General features: G+C 39.1%; 1 protein-coding gene and 1 long non-coding RNA gene across 11 annotated transcripts in view; one reads left to right on the top strand and one right to left on the bottom strand.

The window, feature by feature from the left end:
- The window catches only part of LOC145504408 (BEN domain-containing protein 5), a 1,377,102-nt gene that overhangs the window by 360,258 nt on the left and 1,004,172 nt on the right, over positions 1-12,672 (top strand). The window lies entirely within an intron of this gene.
- Positions 10,174-12,672, bottom strand: part of LOC145504411 (uncharacterized) — a 30,144-nt gene continuing 27,645 nt past the window's right edge. Inside the window, exons 7-8 of the long non-coding RNA XR_014052192.1 lie at positions 11,576-11,681; positions 10,174-10,201 (exon numbers count right to left, since the gene is read on the bottom strand). This is a non-coding gene — a long non-coding RNA (uncharacterized LOC145504411). The remainder of the gene's footprint in view (positions 10,202-11,575; positions 11,682-12,672) is intronic.

Below are 12,672 nucleotides of genomic sequence, written 5' to 3' on the forward strand. Positions count from 1 at the left end.
TTAAAGTAGCAAAGCCTATGTGATGAAAAAATAGATGTAAAAAAAATACAATGACTTTTTATGATTAAATCTCCTAGAAAATAAGGAATTGAAGGGAGTTTCTTTAACTAGATAGAGGTTATTTATTAAAACCCAAAATTGTTGTCAAAGCCTTGGAAACATTTTCCTTAAATTAAAAAGCAGAAGTAGAAACACTTGCTACCCACATGTCTATTCCACATTACATCTGAAGCTTTAACCTGTGTATGTAATACAAGAAACAGCAGTAAGAAATGAAATTATTTCAAAAACAAAAACAATATAATTTGTTAATTACAGCTGATATTATTATATACATAGGAAATTCAAGAGAAAAATCCATAGAAAATCTACAGATTAAGTATTAGAGCTAATTATACAGGCTGCTGAATGCTAGATTAATATGCAAAAATCATATGTGATAAAAGTACAAAAATGTGTAGATGAACAATCTATAACAACTGCAAGAAAACAGTTATTTCAGAAATAGAAAAAGAGGAGGATGGTTTTCTAAAGAGATGATTCCAAGAAAAACTTTAATATTTTTATTTCTTTTTAAAGATCTGAAGCTGGCAAAATATTAACACAAATTGAATCTGGGGTTTTAGTATTCTTAAATATTTTGTAACAAAAATTAAAAATTCAAACAAATAAATGTTAGTACTGCAGATCTTTGAAAATAACATAATTAGTATTGAGGTTTAGAGACATTTAATTTAGATTCTTTCAGTCAGAAAAAGAGAAAAAAAGAATCCAATTTCTGTGATTTCAAAACCTTAGTTCCAATTACTTCTGATGACTTTGTAGTTATTTAATTGTTTAAATCTACCCTTTTATTACATTGTCAAGACCATGCATTTGGTAGTTAGAGTGTCAGGGTTCAAATCCTACATGTGTGAATTACTAGCTGTCTTACCTCATTAGGATAGTTGCTTTTCTAAACCATGTTGTTGTTCAGTTGCTCAGTTGTGTCTGCCTCTTTGTGACCCCATGGACTGCAGCACACCAGGCTTCCCTGTCCTTCACCATCGCCTGGAGCTTGCTCAAATTCAAGTCCACTGAGCCAGTGATGCCATCCAACCATCTCGTCCTCTGTCATAAGGCTAAGACGACAACGGCACCTATCTCATATAGCTATCATGAGGATAGATATAACACATATAAATCATTTAGTACAACATTAGGTACACTGTAATTACATATAAAGGTTAGATGTTACTTAAACTTTTTGAACTTTTCAGGACTATTATAAAAATTGAATGGAATAATCTGCATAAGATTCATAGTGTAATCCCTGGCACTTACCAGTGGTCCCATAAATCTTTATTCCACTGCCCCTTTTCTGTCTCCTCTACTGTTTACTCTTGAACATTTAACTGATTTTCTAAATTTAGCCAGATACTTGTGTTGAGTATCTTTGATCACACTTGACTTATGTTATTTTCCTAACATTTGTAACTGTTTGGGGGCAGAGAATGTATTTCTTTTTTCTTTTATCATAGCTTGAATTTTGTAACCATTGCTGACAACAGAGAAAATATTATCCATACTATTTGTTCCCCTGTTTCTTGACTTAGGACACATACATGGAGTACTAAGAGTGCCTGTTTTGCTTCTGGTTGTATGTAGGAGAAAGGCACTTTTTTCCCTCAGATTTCCAGAACAAGCTTATAGAACATGAAGAACTATTTATCTATTCAAAGTTTTTTCATATGTGGGACTGGCAGTGAGATTTCTGTTCATCTCAAAGTGAAGATGATGCTGAAATCAAAGGAGAATGAATAAAGCAAGGGTAAAGTAGGTAGCTGTGAGCAATGAGCCAGAGGAAGAGGACTGAATAGGTTTCCAGTCTGAAGAGGATGGCTAGGAAACATTGGAAAGTGGATAAGGAGTGTCAAGGAACACACAATCTTATAAGTAACACAAAGTGGTTTGTTGAGAGAGTTTGATGGGAATGTGTTCATAAATTAAGATGGACTTTTTCCTCTATGGCTAGATTTTCCAGATTCTCTGTGGCATGATGCCAGAGGATTAGGTATGTTTAAACCAGGTGTATAGGGGGTACCACTTCTAAGAAGAGTTGAACTCATTAATCTGTTGAGTATTACTATTTTAAAAGTACAAGGCTTATGGTGACATCTTTTTCGGTTAAAACTTCTGAAAAATAGGTAAAGATTCTCTTTGTATTTCTCTAAAGGTAATTGAGCGTAAGTTGGGCACATATTTGAGAAAGAGCATGTGATTTTTCTGTCTTATTTCAGGGGCATAATCAAGACTCTGGGATGTGACTAATTGGAGCACAGTGTAAGAAGGAAGGAGTCTCCATATACTCCCTCCAAAGCAATCACCAGCCTAAAGAAGCTCTAATAGCAGGCCCTCCAACAGCTAATCAAATGAAAGGAATGTTTTCCTAAAATTCTTCCTTCAGATTGAATAAAGGGAGTGTATTTTGATGTGCCAAATTTTATGGTATAATGAAAACAGGGCCAGTTGGTGTATTCTGATTTTATAACAGGCATGATTGACAAATCCTTTGAGAAAATTGGCGCGCTAATGTTAATGCAATCTGTATTAACCTACACGATTTGTCCTATGTAGTCACTAATTTATTTTTAAATGAGTACAGATACATTTTCTTAGGAAGGAAACAAGGAACTTCTGACAACCCCAGTGTTACCACAGAGAGATGGAATAATTTGAAAAGGAAGAGAGTAAACTAAAAATTCCCTTGGGCTTAAGAATAAAATGCATCCTTCTCATCACACCATAGTTAATCTAGTATTAATAAGTCATTCCTAATAAGTGTGAATAACTGTAGTTTTATTCCCTAGCTCATATTTTATCATTAATGTATTCTTTCTTTAGAAATAAAAATGTTGGGGACAGTATGTTATAGTATAAAAGCAAAATATTTTGAAGTTCAAATACTTTACTTAGCTATGTGGCCTTGCATTATTTTTAAGTTAAAACTTTCTGAGTATCAATTTCCTCATCTCTGATATTGAGATAACGAAAAATCTTACCTTTCTAAACATCAGTTCAGTTCAGTTCAGTAGCTCAGTCGTGTCTGACTCTTTGGAACCTCATGAACCGCCTCACGCCAGGCCTCCCTGTCCATCACCAACTCCCAGAGTCCACCCAAACCCATGTCCATTGAGTCGGTGATGCCATCCAACCATCTCATCCTCTGTCATCCCCTTCTCCTCCTGCTCTCAATCTTTCCCAGCATCAGGGTCTCTTCAAATGAGTCAGCTCTTCACGTCAGGTGGCCAAAGGACTGGAGTTTCAGCTTCAGCATCAGTCCTTCCAGTGAATATTCAAGACTGATTTCCTTTTTTAGATCATTCTGTCATTTTTGAGATTGCATCCAAGTACTGCACTTCGGACTCTTTTGTTGACCATGATGGCTACTCCATTTCTTCTAAAGGATTCCTGCCCACCGTAGTAGATATAATGGTCATCTGACTTAAATTCACCCATTCCCGTCCATTTTAGTTTGCTGATTCCTAGAATGTCGACGTTCACTCTTGCCATCTCCTGTTTGACCACTTCCAATTTGCCTTGATTCATGGACCTAACATTCCAGGTTCCTATGCGATATTGCTCTTTACAGCATCGGACCTTGCTTCTATCACCAGTCACATCCACAACTGGGTATTGTTTTTGCTTTGGCTCCATCCCTTCATTCTTTCTGGAGTTATTTCTCCACTGATCTCCAGTAGCATATTGGGTGCTTACCAACCTGGGGAGTTCCTCTTTCAATATCCTATCATTTTGCCTTTTCATACTGTTCATGGGGTTCTCAAGGCAAGAATGCTGAAGTGGTTTGCCATTCCCTTCCACAGTGGACCACATTCTGTCAGACCTCTCCACCATGACCCATCCCTTTTGGGTGGCCCCACATGGCATGGCTTAGTTTCACTGAGTTAGACAAGGCTGTGGTCCGTGTGACCAGATTGGCTAGTTTTCTGTGATTATGGTTTCAATATGTCTGCCCTCTGTTGCCCTCTCGCAACACCTACCATCTTATTTGGGTTTCTCTTACCTTGGGCATGGGGTATCTCTTCATGGCTGCTCCAGCAAAGCGCAGCTGCTGCTCCTTACCTTGGAGGAGGGGTATCTCCTCACGGTTGCCCCTCCTAACCTTGAACGTGGAGTAGCTCCTCTCGGCCCTCCTGTGCCCACACAGCTGCCACTCCTTGGACGTGGGGTTGCTCCTCTCGGCCGCTGCCCCTCACCTTGGACATGGCATAGCTCATCTCGGCTGCCGCCCCTGACCCCCGATGTGGGGTAGCTCCTCTCCACCACCGACCCTGACCTCGAACGTGGGATAGCTCCTCTTGGCCGCTCCTGCGCCACCGCAGCTTGGCGCTCTTGGCCGCCACCCCTGACCTTGGGCGTGGGGTAGCTCCTCTCGGCTGCACTTCTTTGCGGTCCTTCGCAGCCGCTGCGCTGGATATGGAACAGTAGACTGGTTCCAAATAGGAAAAGGAGTACTTCAAGGCTGTATATTGACACCCTGCTTAATTACCTTATATGCAGAGAACACCATGAGAAACGCTGGGCTGGAGGAAGCACAAGCCGGAGTCAAGATTGCCGGGAGAAATATCAATAACTTCAGATATGCAGATGACACCACCCTTATGGCAGAAAGTGAAGAAGAGCTAAAAAGCCTCTTGATGAAAGTGAAAGAGGAGAGTGAAAACGTTGGCTTAAAGCTCAACATTCAGAAAACTAAGATCATGGCATCTGGTCCCATCACTTCATGGGAAATGGATGGGGAAACAGTGGAAACAGTGGCTGACTTTATTTTTTTAGGCTCCAAAATCACTGCAGATGGTGATTGTAGCCATGAAATTAAAAGACGCTTACTCCTTGGAAGGAAAGTTATGACCAACCTAGATAGCATATTAAAAAGCAGAGACCTTTGCCAACAAAGGTCCGTCTGGTCAAGGCTGTGGTTTTTCCAGTAGTCATGTATGGATGTGAGACTTGGACAGTGAAGAAAGCTGAGCGCCGAAGAATTGATGCTTTTGAACTGTGCTGTTGGAGAAGACTCTTTTTTTTTTTTTTTCTTGAGAGTCCCTTGGACTGCAAGGAGATCCAACCAGTCCATCCTAAAGGAGATCAGACCTGGGTGTTCATTGGAAGGACTGATGTTGAAGCTGAAACTCCAATACTTTGGCCACCTCATGTGAAGAGTGACTCATTGGAAAAGACCCTGATGCTGGGAAGGATTAGGGGCAGGAGGAGAAGGGTACGACAGAGGATGAGATGGCTGGATGGCATCACTGACTCGATGGACATGAGTTTGGGTAAACTCTGGGAGTTGATGATGGACAGGGAGGCCTGGCGTGCTATGATTCATGGGGTCGTAAAGAGTCGGACACGACTGAGCAAATGAACTGAACTGAACTGGTTTCCTTTAGGATGGACTGGTTGGATCTCCTTTCAGTCCAAGGGACTCTCAAGGTCTTCACCAACACCACAGTTCAAAAGCATCAATTCTTCAGCTCTCAGCTTTCTTTATAATCCAACTCTCACATCCATACATGACTACTGGAAAAACGGTAGCCTAGACTAGACGGAGCTTTGTTGGCAAAGTAAGGTCTCTGCTTTTAAATATGCTGTCTAGGTTGATCATAACTTTTCTTTCAAGGAGCAAGCGTCTTTTAATTTCATGGCTGCAGTCTCTATCTACAGTGATTTTGGAGCCCAGAAAAATAATGTTAGCCACTGTTTCCACTGTTTCCCTGTCTATTTGCCATTAAGTAATGGGACCAGATGCCAAGATCTTAGTTTTCTGAATGTTGAGTTTTAAGACAACTTTTTCACTTTCCTTTTTCACTGTTGTCAACAGGCTCTTTAGTTCTCTCCTTTCTGCCATAAGTGTGGTGTCATCTGCTTATCTGAGGTTATTGATATTTATCCTTGATTCCAGCTTTTGCTTCATACAGCTCAGCATTTTTCATGATATATTCTGCATAGAAGTTAAATAAACAGAGTGACAAAATACAGCCTTGACGTACTCATTTTCCTATTTGGAACCAGTCTGTTGTTCCATGTCCAGTTCTAACTGTTGCTTCCTGACCTGCATACCGATTTCTCAAGAGGGAGGTCTGGTGGTCTGGTATTCCCATCTTTTGCAGAATTTTCCACAGTTTATTGTGATCCACACAGTTAAAGGCTTTGGCATAGTCAATAAAGCAAATGTAGATGTTTTTCAGGAACTGTCTCACTTTTTCGATGATCCAAAGGATGTTGGCAATTTGATCTCTGGTTCCTTTTCTAAATCCAACTTGAACATCTGGAAGTTTATAGTTCACGTAGTATTGAATCCTTGCTTGGAGAATTTTGAGCATTACTTTGCTAGCATGTGAGATGAGTGCAATTGTGTGGTAGTTTGAGCATTCTTTGGCATTGCCTTTCTTTGAGATTGGAATGAAAACTGTCCTTTTCCAGTCCTGTGGCCACTGCTGAGTCTCCCAAATTTTCTGGCATATGGAGTGCAGCACTTTTACAGCATCACCTTTTAGGATTTGAAATAGCTCAACTGGAAATCCATCACCTCCACTAGCTTTGTTCGTAGTGATGCTTCCTAAGGCCCACTTAACTTCACATTCCAGAATGTCTGGCTCTAGGTGGGTGATCATACTATCGTGGTTATCTGGGTCATGAGATCTGTTTTGTGTAGTTCTTCTCTGTATTCTTGCCACGTCTTCTTAATATCTTCTGCTTCTGTTAGGTCCATACCATTTCTGTCCTTTATTGTGCCCATCTTTGCATGAAATGTTCCCTTTGTATTTCTAATTTTCTTGAAGAGATCTCTAGTCTTTCCCAATCTGTTGTTTTCCTCTATTTCTTTGCACTGATGACTGAGAAAGGCTTTCTTCTCTCTCTTTGCTATTCTTTGAAACTCTGGATTCAAATGGGTGTATCTTTCCTTTTCTCCTTTGCTTTTTGCTTCTCTTCTTTTCACAGCTATTTATAAGGCTTCCTCAGACAGCCATTTTGCCTTTTTGAATTTCTTTTTTCTTGAGGATGGTCTTGAATCCTGCCTCCTGTACAATGTCATGAACCTCCGTCCATAGATATTCAGGCACTCCATCTTTCAGATCTAACCCCTTGAATCTATTTCTCACTTCCACCGTATAATTGTAAGGGATTTGATTTGGGTCATACCTTAATGATCTAGTGATTTTCCCTACTTTCTTCAGTTTAAGTCTTGGCTGTCTAGACTTTGGGAAAATCAGTGAGATTTGTCCGTATTGGCTGTGACTTTTCATCCTTGTCATTTTCCCTTTTTTGTTTTCCTCCAACTCACTTCTTTTGACTGAAAAGCCTGTCCTTTTCTCTTTCCATCCTTCCCATATGTTCTCAGGTTCAGCTCTACTGATACGTCATTGATACCAAGTTCTGAAGGTCATAATAAGATTTTTTTTCCTTCATAAAATTTCCTGTTGAAGCCTCATCTTTTATCCAAAAGGAAATAGCATCATTTATTTATTCAGAAATTACTTGTTAAACACCCAAAGTATGTTTTACACATGGCAAAATACTTTAAGAGGTTGACAATCAGGAAATGTAAGAATTTCTGGGAATTCAAGGATTTCTGATTAATTTGTTGATTTATTTGTCATCTATCTCTCATTCGTTTAAAAATATGTGCTTTACAATCTACTGTGTCTGAGACATTGTATTCAGCAACACGTGAGGCACCAAGGACCCAACCATGCCACTTAGATCATCACACATCAGGGTCATACTGGTTCTAAGTGTTCTTAGTTTATTCTTGGGCATAGTTCCTAGGAATGCAACATCTTAGTGAAGTGAGCAATTATCAAAGAAAATGAGACAGTGTAAAAATGTTCTCTTTTCCCCATATCCTTGCCAGCATTTGTTATTTGTGTTCTTTTGATGTCAGCCATTCTGACAGGTGTGAGGTGATATCTGAGTGTGGCTTTGATTTGCATTTTCCTGATAATTAGCCACATTGTGTATCTTTTCATACACCTCTTGGACATCACATTTCCTCTCTGGAAAAATTTCTATTCAGCATTTCAATCCATTTTTTAAAGCAGGTTGTTTGTGTTTTTTGTTTTTATTTATTTTTTGTATATTCAGTTGTATGAGCTGTTTTTGTTGTCTATGTTTAAGTGTGAACCATTTTTAAAAACTTTATTGAATTTATTACCATGTTGCTTCTGTTTTATGTTTTGGGTTTTTGGCCCTGAGGCATGTGGGATCTTAGCTCCCCAACCAAGAATTGAACCCACACCCCCTGCATTGGAAGGTGAATTCTTAACCAATGGACCATAAGGAAAGTCTGTTGGCATTAATCCTTTATTGGTCATATCATGTGGAAATATTTTCTCCCATTCAGTGCTGTCTTTTCATTGCAGTGGTTTCCTTCACTGTGCAAAAGCTTTTAAATTTAATTAGGTCCCACTTGTTTATACTCATTTTTATTTCCTTTACTTTTGGAGACAAATAAAAAAAAATTATTACTGGGACTTATGTCAAAGAGTGTTCTGCCTATGTTGTCCACTAGTAGTTTTATAGTATCCAGTCTTATATTTAGATCTTTAATCCAGTTTATTTTGCATATGGTATTAGAAAATGTTGTAATTTTATTTTTACATGCAGCTATCCAGTTTTCCCAGTACCACTTATTGAAGAGACTGTCTTTCCTCCAATGTATATTCTTGTCTCTTTTATCATAGAATAATTGACTGTAAGTAGGTGGGTTTATTTCTGGGATCTCTATCCTGTTCAGTTGATCTGTGTATTTATTTTTGTGCCAGTACAATACTGTCTTAATTATTGTGTCTTTGTAGTGTATATTGGGGTAGCCTCTGTAGAAAACAATATAGAGGTTTCTCAAAAAACTAAAAGTATAACTACCAGGTGAAAGTGTTAGTCACTCAGTCATGTCTGAGTCTGTGGGACCCCATGGACTGTAGCCCACCAGGCTTCTCTGTCCATGGAATTCTCCAGGCAAGAATACTGGAGTGGGTAGCCATTCTCTTCTCCGGGGATCTTCCCAAGTCAGGAATCAAACCCAGGTCTCCTGCACTACAAGTGGATTCTTTACCATCTGAGCCATCAGGGAGGCCCCAGAACTACCTTAAGACCTAGCAATATCTGAAAAAAGACAAAAACACTAATTCAAAAGTACACAGGTACTCTATTGTTCATAGCAGCATTATTTACAATTTCCAAGATATGGGCTGAACCTAAGTGTTCATCAACAAATAAATGGACAAAGAAGATGTAGTATATATACACAATTGAATACTACTCAGCCATAAAAAGACAGAAATTTTGTCATTTACAGCAACATGGATGAACTTGGTGGGCATTATGGTAAAGTGAAATAAGTCAGAGAAAGAAAGATAAATGCTGTATGCTGCTGCTGCTGCTAAGTCGCTTCAGCCATGTCCGACTCTGTGCGACCCCATAGACAGCAGCCCACCAGGCTCCTCTGTCCCTGGGATTCTCCAGGCAAGAACACTGGAGTGGTTGCCGTTTCCTTCTCCAGTGCATGAAAGTGAAAAGTGAAAGTGAAGTCGTTCAGTCGTGTCCGACTCTTCATGACCCCATGGACTGCAGCCTACCAGGCTCCTCCATCCATGGGATTTTCCAAGCAAGAGTACTGGAGTGGGGTGCCATTGCCTTCTCTGAAATGCTGTATAATATCACTTATATGGGAAATCTAAGAAACACAACCAACTAGTGAATATAACATAAAAGGAGCAGACTCACAGAGAACAAATGAGTGGTTGCCATTGTGGAGAGGCACAGTATCGGGGAGGGGTAGTGGGAGGCATAAACTCTTGAGTGTAAGATAGGCTCAAGGATGTATTGTACAACACAAGGAATGTAGCAAATATTTTATAATAATTATAAATTGAAACTAACCTTTAAAATTTTTACAAAAAATAAGAAGTGAGACAATCTTAGCTTTCTTACTTCCAACTCTCTTTGAATTTCATCTATGAGAAACTGTCAAGCTATTTAACTTCCTTGGCTCTGTTTTCATGGCAAGATACATTAAGTCATAATGTGTGTTAAAGCACATGGCTCAATTCCTGGTGCACGGTAGGTGCTCCACAAATGTTAGTTCTTTTTTCTTTCTTCCCTTTTTATCTCCTCTTTTTGTGTATGTGTATCCATGTTGGTCCTGAAAACAAAGAAGTTGTGACTAGCAAGGTTGAAATATATTTGTTCCAAGAGCAATTTTGCAGATGGTCTAAAGCAGAGGATTTGCAAAAGGGTATTTGTTTTTCATTATGATTTCTCACACTCTTTCCAGTTTACAAAGCACATTTACACACATCATCTTAATTAACCCTCACAAAAAAAAAAACTGTGTAATCTGAAGCTTATTATCTCATCCTTTAGGTGAGGAAACTGAAGCTTTCAGAGACTTAGTGACTTTACAAGAACATATAGACAATAAAGGGCTTCCCTGGTGGTTCAGTGTTAGAGATCACCTGCAATTCGGAGACTTGGGTTCGATCGCTTGGTTGGGAAGATCCCCTGGGGAAGGTAATGACAACCCTCTTCAGTATTCTTGTCTGGAGAATTCCATGGACAGAAGGGTCTGGCTCGCTATAGTCCATAGGATCGCAAAGAGTTGGACATGACTTAAGTGACTGAGCACACGCACATAGATAATTAGACTTGGCTCTTGGTCTTTATTATGCAATCTTTTATTTGTCTTTCTGTCTCACACTGAATCTTGAGCTTAAAATATTCTACCCAACTTTCCCATTTTCCTGGCTACAGGCCTGTCTTTAAGAACATAAGGTACTGATGGAACTTCCTTTATCTTCCCTCTGTGATGCATGAAATTGATGCTGTCTTTGTGGATTCAGAAGTCCAGAGAGTTGGCTGTTTTGGGAACAGAATTTGTAGCCTATTCCTGTTGGCTTAATTCTGACCATCATCGTTACGTGGTCTATTGAAATAGGCTTCCTTCTACTTCTTGACTCCTTAATGTTGACAGAGTCATACCCCTGAGGACATTCTTAAACACTGCAAAGCTCAACTCAGATCAGATCCTTCCTATGCTGTGCTTAGTCACTCAGTTTGTCCAACTCTTTGCAGCTCCATGGATTGTAGCCCACCAGGCTCCTCTGTTCATGGGGATTCTTAAAACAAAATAAACATCATTTCCCCATATCCTACAAAACTGAGGTCTGACCAACTTGGTCTATGTCAAGGCTCCTCAGCTTCCATCATGTCTTAATAAGCATCCTGCTGCTGCTGCTGCTGCTAAGTCACTTCAGTCATGTCCGACTCTGTGCGACTCCATAGACAGCAGCCCATCAGGCTCCACCATCCCTGGGATTCTCCAGGCAAGAACACTGGAGTGGATTGCCATTTCCTTCTCCAGTGCATGAAAGTGAAAAGTGAAAGTGAAGTCGCTCAGTTGTGTCTGACTCTTCTCAACCCCATGGACTGCAGCCTACCAGGCTCTTCCATCCATGGGATTTTCCAGGCAAGAGTACTGGAGTGGGTTGCCATTGCCTTCTCCGAATAAGCATCCTACCTTTTAGTAATACTTGTCTTGCCTTAAGAACATTAAAGATGTTTTTCCTTCCTTCTAAAATTTCTTCTTCCTTCATCTCTCTAGGAGAACTTGGGTCTCTCAAAACCTGGGGAGGATTAGATGACACTCAATTAAACCATCAAGGAATTCCTCCCTATGCACTGCTGTAACATGTCTTACACTATATAGTAGCTGCCCATTTTTTAATGCCTGTATACCTTCAGTGCAGGGTCAGTTCCTTTTCCCCTCTGTATTCCTATTGCTACCTTTAGTACCTGACAGTTTTTCATCAATAAGTATAATACCTGTAGATTTTCTGTAGATATTTGTTATTGAGTAAAATTCATTCTACTTTATTCATATTTTTCTGAGAGTTTTTGTTATGAATGGGTGTTGAATTTTGTCAGATTTTTCTGCAGCAATAGATATAATCATGTAACTTTTTTCTTTAGCTTATTACTATGGTGAATTATGTTGATCAGCTTTTGAATATTGAGTCATCCCTGAATAAATTCCACTTGTTCTATCATATAACCAAATTGTTTTTACATATTGCTGAATTCTTTGCTAGTATTTTAAGGAGTTTTGCATCTATATCGATTAGGGATATTGGTTTGCAGTTTGTATTTTTGTATTGTCTTTGCTTTATTTTGATATCAGGTTAGAATAGTACCTTTATAGAGTGAATTAAAAAGTGTTCCCTCATTTTCAATTTTTTTTGAAGAGATTGTTTTAAATTTGTATTAATATTAAATTTTTATTTAAGCATTTGATAGAGTTCTCCAATAAAGTAATTTAGGCCCAGATATTTTTAAAAGGAATTTTCAAATTATAAATTAAATTTCTTAATAGTTATAGGTGGAGAAATAAATGGCAACCCACTCCAGTATTCTTGTCTGGAGAATCCCGTGGACAGAGGAGTCTGGTAGGCTACAGTCCACGGGGTTGCAAAGAGTCGGACATGACTGAGCAACTTCACTTGAATAGGGCTATTCAAGTTATCTGTTTCATACTGTGTAAGTTGTAGTAATTTGTGTTTGTCAAAGAATTGGTCCATTTCAGCTAACTTTTCAAATTTATGTCTGTAGAGTTGTTCA

The sequence above is a fragment of the Giraffa tippelskirchi genome, chromosome 5, assembly GCF_054371585.1.
Source record: "Giraffa tippelskirchi isolate mGirTip1 chromosome 5, T2T-mGirTip1v1.2.pri, whole genome shotgun sequence".
Taxonomy (NCBI): Eukaryota; Metazoa; Chordata; class Mammalia; order Artiodactyla; family Giraffidae; genus Giraffa; species Giraffa tippelskirchi.